We start from the raw sequence: 10,855 nt of genomic DNA on the forward strand, positions 1-10,855 counted from the left end.
AGGAGCGGTTTCAGCTGACAAAGGGAAACACCAGACTGGCCCTTTCCCCCACCGATCCCATGAACCCACTGCTGCAGAGCAGGGCTGCCTTTCAAGAGCCCATGGGCAGAGGCCCTGCTCTTCATTGCACACTCGGCCAGCACCAAGCTGGGCTCCAGCCACAGAGCTGAAGGAAGGTCTCCTAGATATGGAAAAGTGTCTGTGTGTGTGAGAGTGGGAGGGTCTATGGGAAATGGCTTTGATATTGCTCAGAGAATAATGCCCTGACTCTTCACTGTCTTTTTTCCACTTTGACAGCACCCTATTCCCAGAGGATGAAAATGTCCAACAGCAGCTCCATCACCCAGTTCCTTCTCCTGGCATTTGCAGACACACGGGAGCTGCAGCTCTTGCACTTCTGGCTCTTCCTGGGCATCTACCTGGCTGCCCTCCTGGCCAACAGCCTCATCATCACAGTCATAGCCTGTGACCACCGCCTCCACACACCCATGTACTTCTTCCTCCTCAACCTCTCCCTCCTTGACCTGGGCTCCATCTCCACCACTCTCCCCAAAGCCATGGCCAACTCCTTCTGGGACACCAGGGCCATCTCCTACCCAGCATGTGCTGCACAGGTCTTTCTGTTCATCTTTTTGATCTCAGCAGAGTACTTTCTTCTCACTGTCATGGCCTATGACCGCTACGTTGCCATCTGCAAACCCCTGCACTACGGGACCCTCCTGGGCAGCAGAGCTTGTGTCCACATGGCAGCAGCTGCATGGGGCAGTGGGTTTCTCAATGCTGTGCTGCACACTGCCAATACATTTTCAGTACCCCTCTGCCGAGGCAATGCTGTGGACCAGTTCTTCTGTGAAATCCCCCAGATCCTCAAGCTTGCCTGCTCAGATGCCTACCTCAGGGAAGTTGGGGTACTTGCAGTTGGTGTCTTTTTAGCTGTTGGGTGTTTAGTTTTCATTGTGCTGTCCTATGGGCAGATCTTCAGGGCGGTGCTGAGGATCCCCTCCAAGCAGGGACAGCACAAAGCCTTTTCCACCTGCCTCCCTCACCTCGCTGTGGTCTCCTTGTTTGTAAGCACTGCTATGTTTGCCTACCTGAAGCCCCTCTCCATCTCCTCCCCATCCCTGGACCTGCTGGTGGCAGTTCTGTACTCAGTGGTGCCTCCAGCCGTGAACCCCCTCATCTACGGCATGAGAAGCCATGAGATCAAGGATGCCCTGAGAAAACTAATCACTGGATACTGTTAAGAAGGAATAAACTGCCTGTTGTCTTTTGCATAGGACTCGTATCTCATTACAAACCCAGCCTGTCTTCTGGTGGGTTTTTTACGGTGATTTTTGCTTTTGAGTGTGGTTTTTCATTGCTCTTTTTGCTTTCTTTTACTCATCTGAATGCTTTCCACAAAGAAATGTTTCTTCCTCTGGCTTCTAATTCACACTCTATCCACCTTTTGTGTGCCCCACAGGCTGTGCAAATGAGGACCCATACACTTTGTGTCTTTAACCAAAATAAAGGTGACTTGTTTTTCTGAGATCCTTCCTCCAAGACCTTCTCTGCAGCTGCAGGGACCAGTGCCTGTGTGCAGAGGGGAAGAAGACAAGAGTCCCGGCACAGTACCACTGCCAGGGAGCATCAGCGCTTGGTCTTTCCCGAGCTGCTCTCTTCCCACTTGCATGCTTTCCTTCTGAACCCTTTGCTTGGTGGAAGGCCTGAGTGCTCTTCAAGCATGGTTAGAGTCCTGCTGTGTGGCAGGCCTGTGGCCGCAGGCAAGGACAGGCAGTGGGCACTTGTGTGACAGAGCTGGCCTCCATAGCAGCATTTCCATCATACAAGGGGATCTCCTCAGGCCTTGTGCCATGGAGTTCTCCCACCCCTGGGGCTCACCCCTTTCCATCCCCGAGGAGTTGCTGTGTACTTCAGAGGGTCTGGGGCTGTTGGGTGAGTGCCCAGAGCTCTGCAGCACCTTGTGGTGGGCACTGCTGTGGGGCCAGCCCAGACTGGGCTGTGCTGGGGAGAGGGCAGGGGAGGTGGACAGAGGTCAAGGGAAGTGTTAAGAGTTTAGGGTGAGCTGTGTGGGCTGGAAAGTGCCAGGAGAGAACAATATCGGTGTATAGCTTGTAGTGTGTGACCATGCAGGGTGAGAACTGACACTGGGTATTTCTGGTGCACAGGCAGGTCTTGCTGAAAGCATGGAAGACATGCAGGTGTTTGGGAGAGGAGTCTTGTCTGTGCCCTTGGTGGTGTGGACAGATGGCAAAGTTGGCTCAGGGTCTTTGTCACCCCGAGCATCTCTCAATGGCCATTTCCAGCGCTTGCTGGTCACCCCAGTTTTACGAGTGAGTTTTGCTGTGAGGCCACCTCTATCTTCCTGCTGGTCCAACGGCTGGTTTGGGGGAACAGACAGACCTGCCCAGCATCTCTCCTTCCCCAGACCCTGGTGGACCCTGGAGCAGAGCTGTCTGCAAAACCCCATGTAGGACAATGCTGCGGCAGGGCATGGGTCGGCTGCTGGGGAAGCTGCAAAAGTAGGAAGATCATGGCAGAACTGTGATCTGAAGGCCATCATTGGGATCACAATGGTGGGAAGGTGCCCAGCCCTGACTCTCCCCTTTCCCATCCTGTGCCTGCAGAGTGGGGCTGTGGGACCATTTATGGGCAGTAGGGCTGGGCCAGCACTGGGACAGGGCGCTGACAGGGGCCATGAAGCAGCTGCCAGGAGGTGCCATCATGGACACTTGTTCTAAGAATTGTATAGCAGAGGCTAGTCACTGAGGATGCATAGCTATTTTTGTCATGTAAAAGGAAAATTAAAAAGCTTTAGTTCATCATTGAGAACACAAAGAAGTTCCCTTTCAGCAATGTCCTGTTACTGCTAGTAGTAACTAGCAGTAACTAGATAGTTCCACTAATTCCAAAAGGTTCTTGAGAGCTTCTATATTTTTCCTTGGCTCCAAACCTCAGGCTGCTCAGACACGGAAAGTACTACCTCAAATCTCTGCAAACCAAATCTCTCCCACCTGCTCTCATCCATGTTCTTTTATCCCAGGACACTTCTAACCATCACATCAGCAGACTACCCAGTCTCCATTTTTTTATCTGGGTGACATCAGCGTACTCCCTCGCAAAGCCTTTCCTGCAAAAGTCATCTCTACCTGCTGATCCCACTTATATTGCCTCTCGCTATGTACAGCTCCATCTTCCTTCAGCAGAGCTCCGTGGGATGGACAGTTTTCCTGTTCCTTTCATGAGAAGAGGTGACAAACAGGAGAGAATCCTTGCCAGGAAGCCAGAGCCTTGGGTGTTGCTCAGCTGCTTCTTACCGGCACTTCACTCAGGTTCTGTTGTGGTGGCTTTGGTGCTTTTCTGTGGCTACTCTTTCTGCAGAGAAGATCTTAAAAAGAGAATGATTTCATAAAAGATGGTCATAAAGGCCCTGTTGTAGACAACAACGTTTTCCATGAGCTCTGGAGAGAGCCAGGAAGATAGTTAATAAGCTCCAGGAATATGCAAGAATCTCAAGGCCTCTTCTGAAGAGTGAGTGGCTCTGAGCAGCAGTGATGGGCCATGTGTAGGGCTCAGAGAGAGGGTCGAGGGATGTCAGTGAGAAACAAGGAGGTGGCTGATGGCTTTAGCAAATCCTGAAACCCTCTCTGAGGCCAGCAATGGCAAGCAGTGGATGTCTGTGGATGGGGAAAGGAGGAGGTGTGTCCTGGGAAGACGTTAGGAAGGAAGACCCCTCTTCTGCAAGTCTGGGATGAAAGAGATTATTCTATCATATGTGCATGCCTAAAAAATGGAGAAGGCCCGCTGCTGAGGGTGGTTATCATGCCAAGTGAGCTGACCTTGCTCTTTTCCTGCTTCACTTCCCATACTTGGGTGGACCTCAGGAAACATCTATGAGTGTGGAGGATGCACAGACCTCCTGGGGTGAAGTTTCATCACTGCAGGGGAAGAGGGAAGGGTTTGTGAGAAATGTGGTAGTGCAGGGAGAGAGCCCTGCATGTAAGAATTCAGGTGAGCCTGGGGCTAGGACATCTTGGGTGCTAGAGGAATATAAACAAGCCTTTGAAAGAAGCCAGATGGGTTTTGGGGAACTCAGAGTCATTGTCTAACCCTCAGAAAACTACAGCTTTATGTTTGAAGAACAGTGAGGACAGAGAGTTTTAAGTAAACCTTGGGATATCCTAGGGTCAGAGAGAGTTGGGGAAGCAGGGCGGAGAGTTAAAATCTGCAGAGAAACAATCACTGACATAGGACAGTATAGGACAGCCTGTGGTGTGGAAAGCCAAGGGCATTGGTAGGGCTGAGACCCAGAACTGAGGTCCTCGTTCTCTTGGCTAGGGCTGTTGTCTTGTGGGCTGAGTGGTCTCCATGTATGTCAGCACTGGCATGATTGCCTATCTGAAGCCCCCCTCCATCTGCTCCCCATCCCTGGATGTGGTGGTGGCAGTGCTGTGCTCGCTGGTGCCTCCAGTTGTGAACCCTCTCATCTATAGCATGAGGAACAGGGAGCTCAAAAATGCCCTGAGGAAAGTGATTTCACGGGCATTTTTCAATACCAGTAAACGTCCAGTCTTTTTCCACAAGTGACTCCCATAGTACACCCATACTTTGTTTTATTATTGTTGTTATTGCTATTTGGGGTTTCATGTTCGTAGACCAATACTTGGACTTCCCGTACTTCATGTGAAGCATGAACCTCCTCTGTCTCACCTGGAGGACCATACAAATATGTGTCTTTGTAACACTGGGTCCAAGCTGACTCCCTCACAGCATCTCTGTAATAAAAAGGGATCTTCCCTGTGCGCTGCCTGATGGTAGGGCTGTTTTTCCAAGCCTCGTTTCAGGAACAGGCCCAAGATGCTGCACTTCAAAAAGGCCTATTGATCCATGGTTTCAAGGGCAAAAAGCTCATTGTCATCTTGTGACCTGCTAGAGGGGTGGACTTAGGACTCACCTGTTGGTGCCTGGTGACAGAGGAGATGGTGAATGGTCACTGAGATACAAACCCAGTCCTTTCCCACATGTGACAGGGCAGAAGCCATCTTCCAGGAGGGGAATCTGTAGCTGCCTGGATATCCCAAGGGATCTCCATGGGCAGTGTGTGCCTGGGGTGTGACTGGAGCTCCACAGAGTGAGAAATTGCCCAGGTGGAATCACGCAAAAGTGTTAATTCCAGGTATTCAGAGGGAAAGGAGGACTCTCTAATCACAGGACAGGCAGCGGGAACCCATCTGGCACAGGGAAAGGGGCTGGAGAGATGCAAGAGCTGGTTGAGGAGCTCCAGAGCCAGGACTGTCATGGTGCCCTGGGGCATGGGGCTGGTGGGGACAGAGAAGGGGCAAATGCAGTCAGTGTTGGGGATCACCTATCATATGAACACAGAAGAGCCAGAGAGTGAGTGGCCATACAGCCCATCCCTGAGGAAGGACCTTTGCTGCGTGGTCACCCTTGTCTTCCTCCAGGTCTCTAGGATACCCAGCTCTACTGCCATTATTAATACAAAGGGAACCAGTTTCCTACCAACACTCATTACACATCAAGTCCCATAGCTCGTGCCACAGCCAGACTCTCAGCCAAGCCCATTCTCAGACACCTCTGGCTACATCAGGTGCTTGTCTTGACAGATGGTGAAAATCTCCACTGATAGAGATCTCACCAACTGGCCTGGGTCCTTGCTCCAGTGTTTGGCTCTGAGGGATTTTTCCAAACCACGGCTTTCTCAGCCTCTCCTTGTACGCAATGTGCTCCAGGCCCCAACCATCCTTCTGGCCTCTGCAACTTTCTCTCCACTCTGTCAGGGTCTTCCCAGTGCTGGTGAGCCCCATACCAGACACAGCAGTCCTGAGGTGGTCGTCCTGTAGTGGGTTAGCCTTGCCCAACACCCTGACACCCACCCAGCTGCCCAGTCACAACTCCAACTCAAAAGGCCAAAGGGAGAAAATAAGATGGAATAGCTCATGGGTCATGATAAAGACAGGGAGCTCACTTACTAATTACTGTCACAGGCAAAGAAGAGTTGACTTGGGGAAGACCAATTTAATTTATGCCAAGTAAAAATGTATGGATTGTGAGAAACAATGACAAAATTGTTAAAGTCCATTGCCCTCACACTTTCCCCCAGGCTCAAATTACTCCCTTGCCCCAAATTCTTCTACTCATCGCCGACCCAAAAGAGGAGCATGGGGGATGGTGAAGAAGGGGTTAACAGTCAGTACAAAACAACTCTGCTGCTCCTTCCTCCTCACACTTCTCCCCCTGTTCCAACTTCGGTCTCCTCCACGGGATTCCACAATATTTGTGGTCAAGGCTATGTGGTGTTCATTCCTTTCTGTCTTACTTTTCTCCTTTATACTCACAGAATCACAGACATGTTGAGATTGGAAGGCACCTCTGGAGACCATCCAGTTCAACCCCCTCAGCTGAGGAAGGGTCAGCTGGACTATGTTGCTCAGCACCTTATCTAGGTTAGTATGGAATACCTCCATAGATGGAGACTCCACAACCTCTCCGGGCAGCCTGTTCCAGTGTTTAACCACCCACACAGTCAAACACTGTTTTCTTGGGTTCAGATGGAGGTTTATACCCATTAATAAGATCCCCCTCAGCCTTTTCTTCTCCAGGCTGAACAGTCCCACATCTCTCAGCCTTTCCTCCTAGGAAAGATGCTCCAGCCCCATAAACCAGCTTTGTGGCCTTTTGCTGGACTTGCTTAAGAAAGTCAACAAGTATGATGCATTGGGCAGCCCAGCACTTGACACAGCACTCCAGCTGTGGCCTCAGCAGTGCTGAGTAGAGGGGAAGGATCACCTCCCTCCCTCTGCCAGCAAGGCTTTTCCTACTGCAGCCCAGGAGGTTGTTGGCTTTGCCATGAGGGGGCATTGCTCGCTCATGCTCAGCTGCTTGTCCTCTGGGACCTCAAGGTCCTTCTCTGTGGAGCTGCTATCTAGCTGGTCGAACCCAGCATCATGTCCACAGTGTGGTCGAATCACAGGCTGTCCTCCCCAAGGGACTTGTCCTTCTTGAAGATGACCTTCACCTCTGGCACAGGTCCCACAGTGCTGCAGAGTCACCTGGGACAGCAAACCCCTCTCCTGCCAGGGCTGCACAGCCCAGGCCTGTTTCTCTCTGGCCTTGGGGACTGCAGCTTTTGCTCTTTGTGGGAACCTTATTCACCATGATGTTACCACCTGCCATCTATTCCAGCAGGCCCCTGCTGAGAAGCAAAGCCTTTCTAGACAAGGGCTCCCATCACTTGGCAGAAGGTTTCCTTGTTACAAGTCTGCCCTTGGCCCTGGTGCCACATCTGAGGTGCTGCAGTCCTAATGGGCATCAAAGCCTACCACCTGGGGCATGGACAGGGGGAGTGCTGCATACCATGGCAGAGCTGTGACATGAGTGGAATAAGAGCTGAGGTGAGGAAGGACAGCTCCCATGGGTTATTTGGTGAATTGAGACACAACATACTTAGGAGAGACTGACAGAGGAGATGAGAAGTGGGGGATGCCTTGTGTGATGTCAGGGCAGCTCAGATATGTGTGCACATTCTCTATGGGATAGGCAACTGATTAGGTGGGAGCTTCTGTGTGAGTCAGCTTCTAAGTAGGCCATCCAGTCTGATGCTCACCTGGACCTGGAACTCCCAGAAGAGGAAGAGCTTGTCAGGGATGTGAAGACTGGAGTCAACCTTGGCCATAGTGACCATGAAATTGTGGTCTCCCAGATCCCCAGGGATGGAAAGAAGAAGAGTAGCAGAGAGCAGACTCTGCACATCAGGGAATGAGAATTTGGCCTATTAAGGGCGCTGGCAGGTGGGGTCTAAGATGGCAGTGACAGGGCCCTGGGCAGCATCACCTGCGGCTTCCACCCACACCTCTGCCCATGGGCCCAGGAGACGATTGAAGCCTAGGCCTGAGTTTCAGCCCCAGCTTGGTCTATGCTGTAGGTCTACTGGTCTCCAGACACAGCCATAGACACAGCCTTGCCTGTCCATGGACCTTGTTGATTCGGACTTGCAGGCTCACTTCCCACCTTGATTCTTTATGGGTTGCACAATGGAAGGACTCTGTGGCCCTCCAAGTGCCAGAACCCAGCTGAGTCATGGAGGCCTAGGGCCTTTCTGCTTCCTTCCTTCCTTCCTGTCATCACTTGGTCAGGTTTTGGGAGGAGAGGAAGGAAAAGCAGGGGTGGTTTCCAGGTGCCAATGATTGAACTGGGGGAGCAGAGCCATCACATGTGAAATGATCTAAAGGCTACACCAGTTCAAAACTGTTATCTTCTGCTGCAATTTCAGACACCTTAAATCTTCAGCAGGAACCTGGCAGCTCTGAGATCCCTCCATCTCCCTCTCTTGTAGCAATTAAGCTGATAGTGCCCCAGTCACAGGCTTGCTTTCATTTCTGTTTGCAGCCTAAAGCACCCCATTGGTCTGCAGATATGCCAGGAAACTTGCATCAGGAACCCACTCCTGTGGACAAGAAGGTGGATATTCCTAGGAATGTCTAGGAGGTGTGGCATACCCCTAGCTGTGTTCAGGGAAGACCTTGACGCTGCGCAAACACTATTCAGCAACAGCTAAAATGCTGGTGTGTTATCAGCACTGCTTGAGGCACCAATGCAATACATAACACCATAGGGGCTGCTACGAAGAAAGTGAACCCCACCCCAGCCAGACCCGGGACACTTGAACCAGAGTCCCAAAAATGGACACAGTAATGTACAGGTGGTTTGACAAGTGATGGGCAGGGGAGACAATAATTTCCCTCACTCTTTTGGCGAGGCTCCTCTTTCTACTCTCCAGGACACTGCTGGCCACCTTTGCTACCAGGTAGCCCTGGATCGTGTGGATCACTGCTGGATCGTGTTTTGCCTTCTGCCCCCCCCCACCACCAGGGCTATTTCCTCAGAGATGCTCTCTGGCCAGGCAGTCCCCTTCCCCTGCCACTGCAGGGTTTTAGTCTATGCCAGGCGCAGGATCTGGCCTTTGTCTTTCCTGTATCTCACAACGTTCCTGACAGGACAGTCCTTCTGCCTGTTAGGTTCCCCTGAATGGCATCCCAAGGCACAGGAATGGTCCTCCCAATACAGTGCCATCAACAAACATGGTTAGAGTTATATCCTCTGGGTCATGGGTACAGGTGTAACACTGCCCAGCACCCAGGAGAGTCCCTTGTGCAGCCCCACAATGCCCCAATATGTCCCACTGGCCTCCAGGTAGGGTATGACCCCTTCACCACTAGGCTCTCAGCCTCATCATCCAACTGGTGTTATGCCCATCTCTTTGTCTATCCATCCAGACCGAAATGTCCTAACTTGAGCAGAAGAATATTGAGGGAGAATGTGCCAAAAGTCTTGCTGAAGTGGAAGTAAACAACATCCACTGTGCTCCCCTCATGCACAAATGCACTTCCTTCATCATGACGGCAGTCAGGTGGGCAAGGCCTGATTTACCCTTAGGAAGTCCATGCCAATGTTCTCCTTTTTTAGGTGCCCAGAAATGTCACCCATGAGGAGTCATTCAATGGCACACTCCTCATCAAAGTGACCTTGTACAGCCTGTGGTTCCCTGGGTTGCACTTCTGGCCTCTTTAGGAGATGGGCGCAACGTTGGTTTGTGTTAACTCTCAAGAGACCCCTACCAATTCCATGACCCTTTACAGAGGACATTCCAAAGAAATATCAGTCTTTCCCTGTAACTTCGTTACCGCTATTCTGCCTGTTCTTCGGTGTATTTAGTTTCTGTAGTCTTTCATGTAGTTGCACCTGTCCTGACAAAACGACCATTTGTGAAAGTCATCTTTTCAGATGCAGACTGCCTAGGCAAAGGCCCTTTCCATTGTGCTCCACTTCTCTCCTTCCCTTGCTCTTTGTTCATTCAGATACCTCTCCCCTATGCAGCTGCTTTGAGCTTCAGGGAGTTAAAAGCTTGCCTGTCTTCCAGTAGTCGAATAGTCTTATTAGCCAATTCCTTAATTGTGTTTATCTCTAACTTTTTTGTATCCATCACAAACATTTCTCATAAGACTATCCCTTGTAGAAGAAAGGCAGCCTCATCAGGGGCAGCTTGTACTTCGCAAGCTGTTGAGGAGTGCGACTTATTGTTTATGAAACTTCTTCATGATTTTCTTTGCTTTGCCTGCAAATAGGAAAAATACTTCTGGGCCTGTGTGCAGCCAGTTCTCTAAGGAGAGCAGGGGGGAGATGGTGCAATGGAGCTGTAACCTCCAGCTGTAGAGATCAGTGGAGAAGTCTGAGGCAAGGAACAGAGATGTAAGCCCCAGGTGGCCAATGTCAGAAGTGGTGAGGTTTGAGAGGTGAGGCGCAAGGGTGTCCATCCAGTGTCAGACCTCAAGGGACTGCTTTTCCTGGCTGTCCAGACCTCCTGAGGAGACACTCTGTAACTTTATCATTTGCAGAATGCTTCTATCACCTCTTCTCTAAACTGAAAAGTAAGAAAAACTGTTCTTTAAAAGAAAAAAAAATCATGGCCTTAGGTGCAGTTTGAAATCTTCCTCCTTAACTACACTATGAAATTTTTGTAATTAGCTGTACAAGTCTTGAAGACTTGGAGAAAATTGCAGGAAGAAACAAGGCTCATTAGAACTTTCTGTATCCTAATGAGCCCCATGGTGTATTTGAGGCTGAGTCCATGAACCTCAGCTACTGAGAGCAGACGGAAAGAAACTTCTCAAGAAGCCAAAGTCAGAAGCAAAGTACCTTGAAGCATTAATGGGCCCCACTGAGGGCCATTACTGACAAAGCCTCCCCAGGGACTCGTTAGAGCAGGTACTTGGAGGCTGTGATTGCAGGTAGGCAAAAGCACTGTGAAGGTGGCCATAATGCTGAGAAAATATTTGGT

The 10,855-nt window shown here is 50.7% G+C and overlaps 1 pseudogene; it reads left to right on the forward strand.

Annotated features, from left to right (window-relative positions):
- Positions 1-320: 320 nt before the first annotated feature.
- LOC138682969 (olfactory receptor 14J1-like) lies at positions 321-1,218 on the forward strand (annotated as a pseudogene).
- The last annotated feature ends 9,637 nt before the right edge of the window (positions 1,219-10,855 follow it).

Source organism: Haliaeetus albicilla, chromosome 30 (genome assembly GCF_947461875.1).
Source record: "Haliaeetus albicilla chromosome 30, bHalAlb1.1, whole genome shotgun sequence".
Lineage (NCBI taxonomy): Eukaryota > Metazoa > Chordata > Aves > Accipitriformes > Accipitridae > Haliaeetus > Haliaeetus albicilla.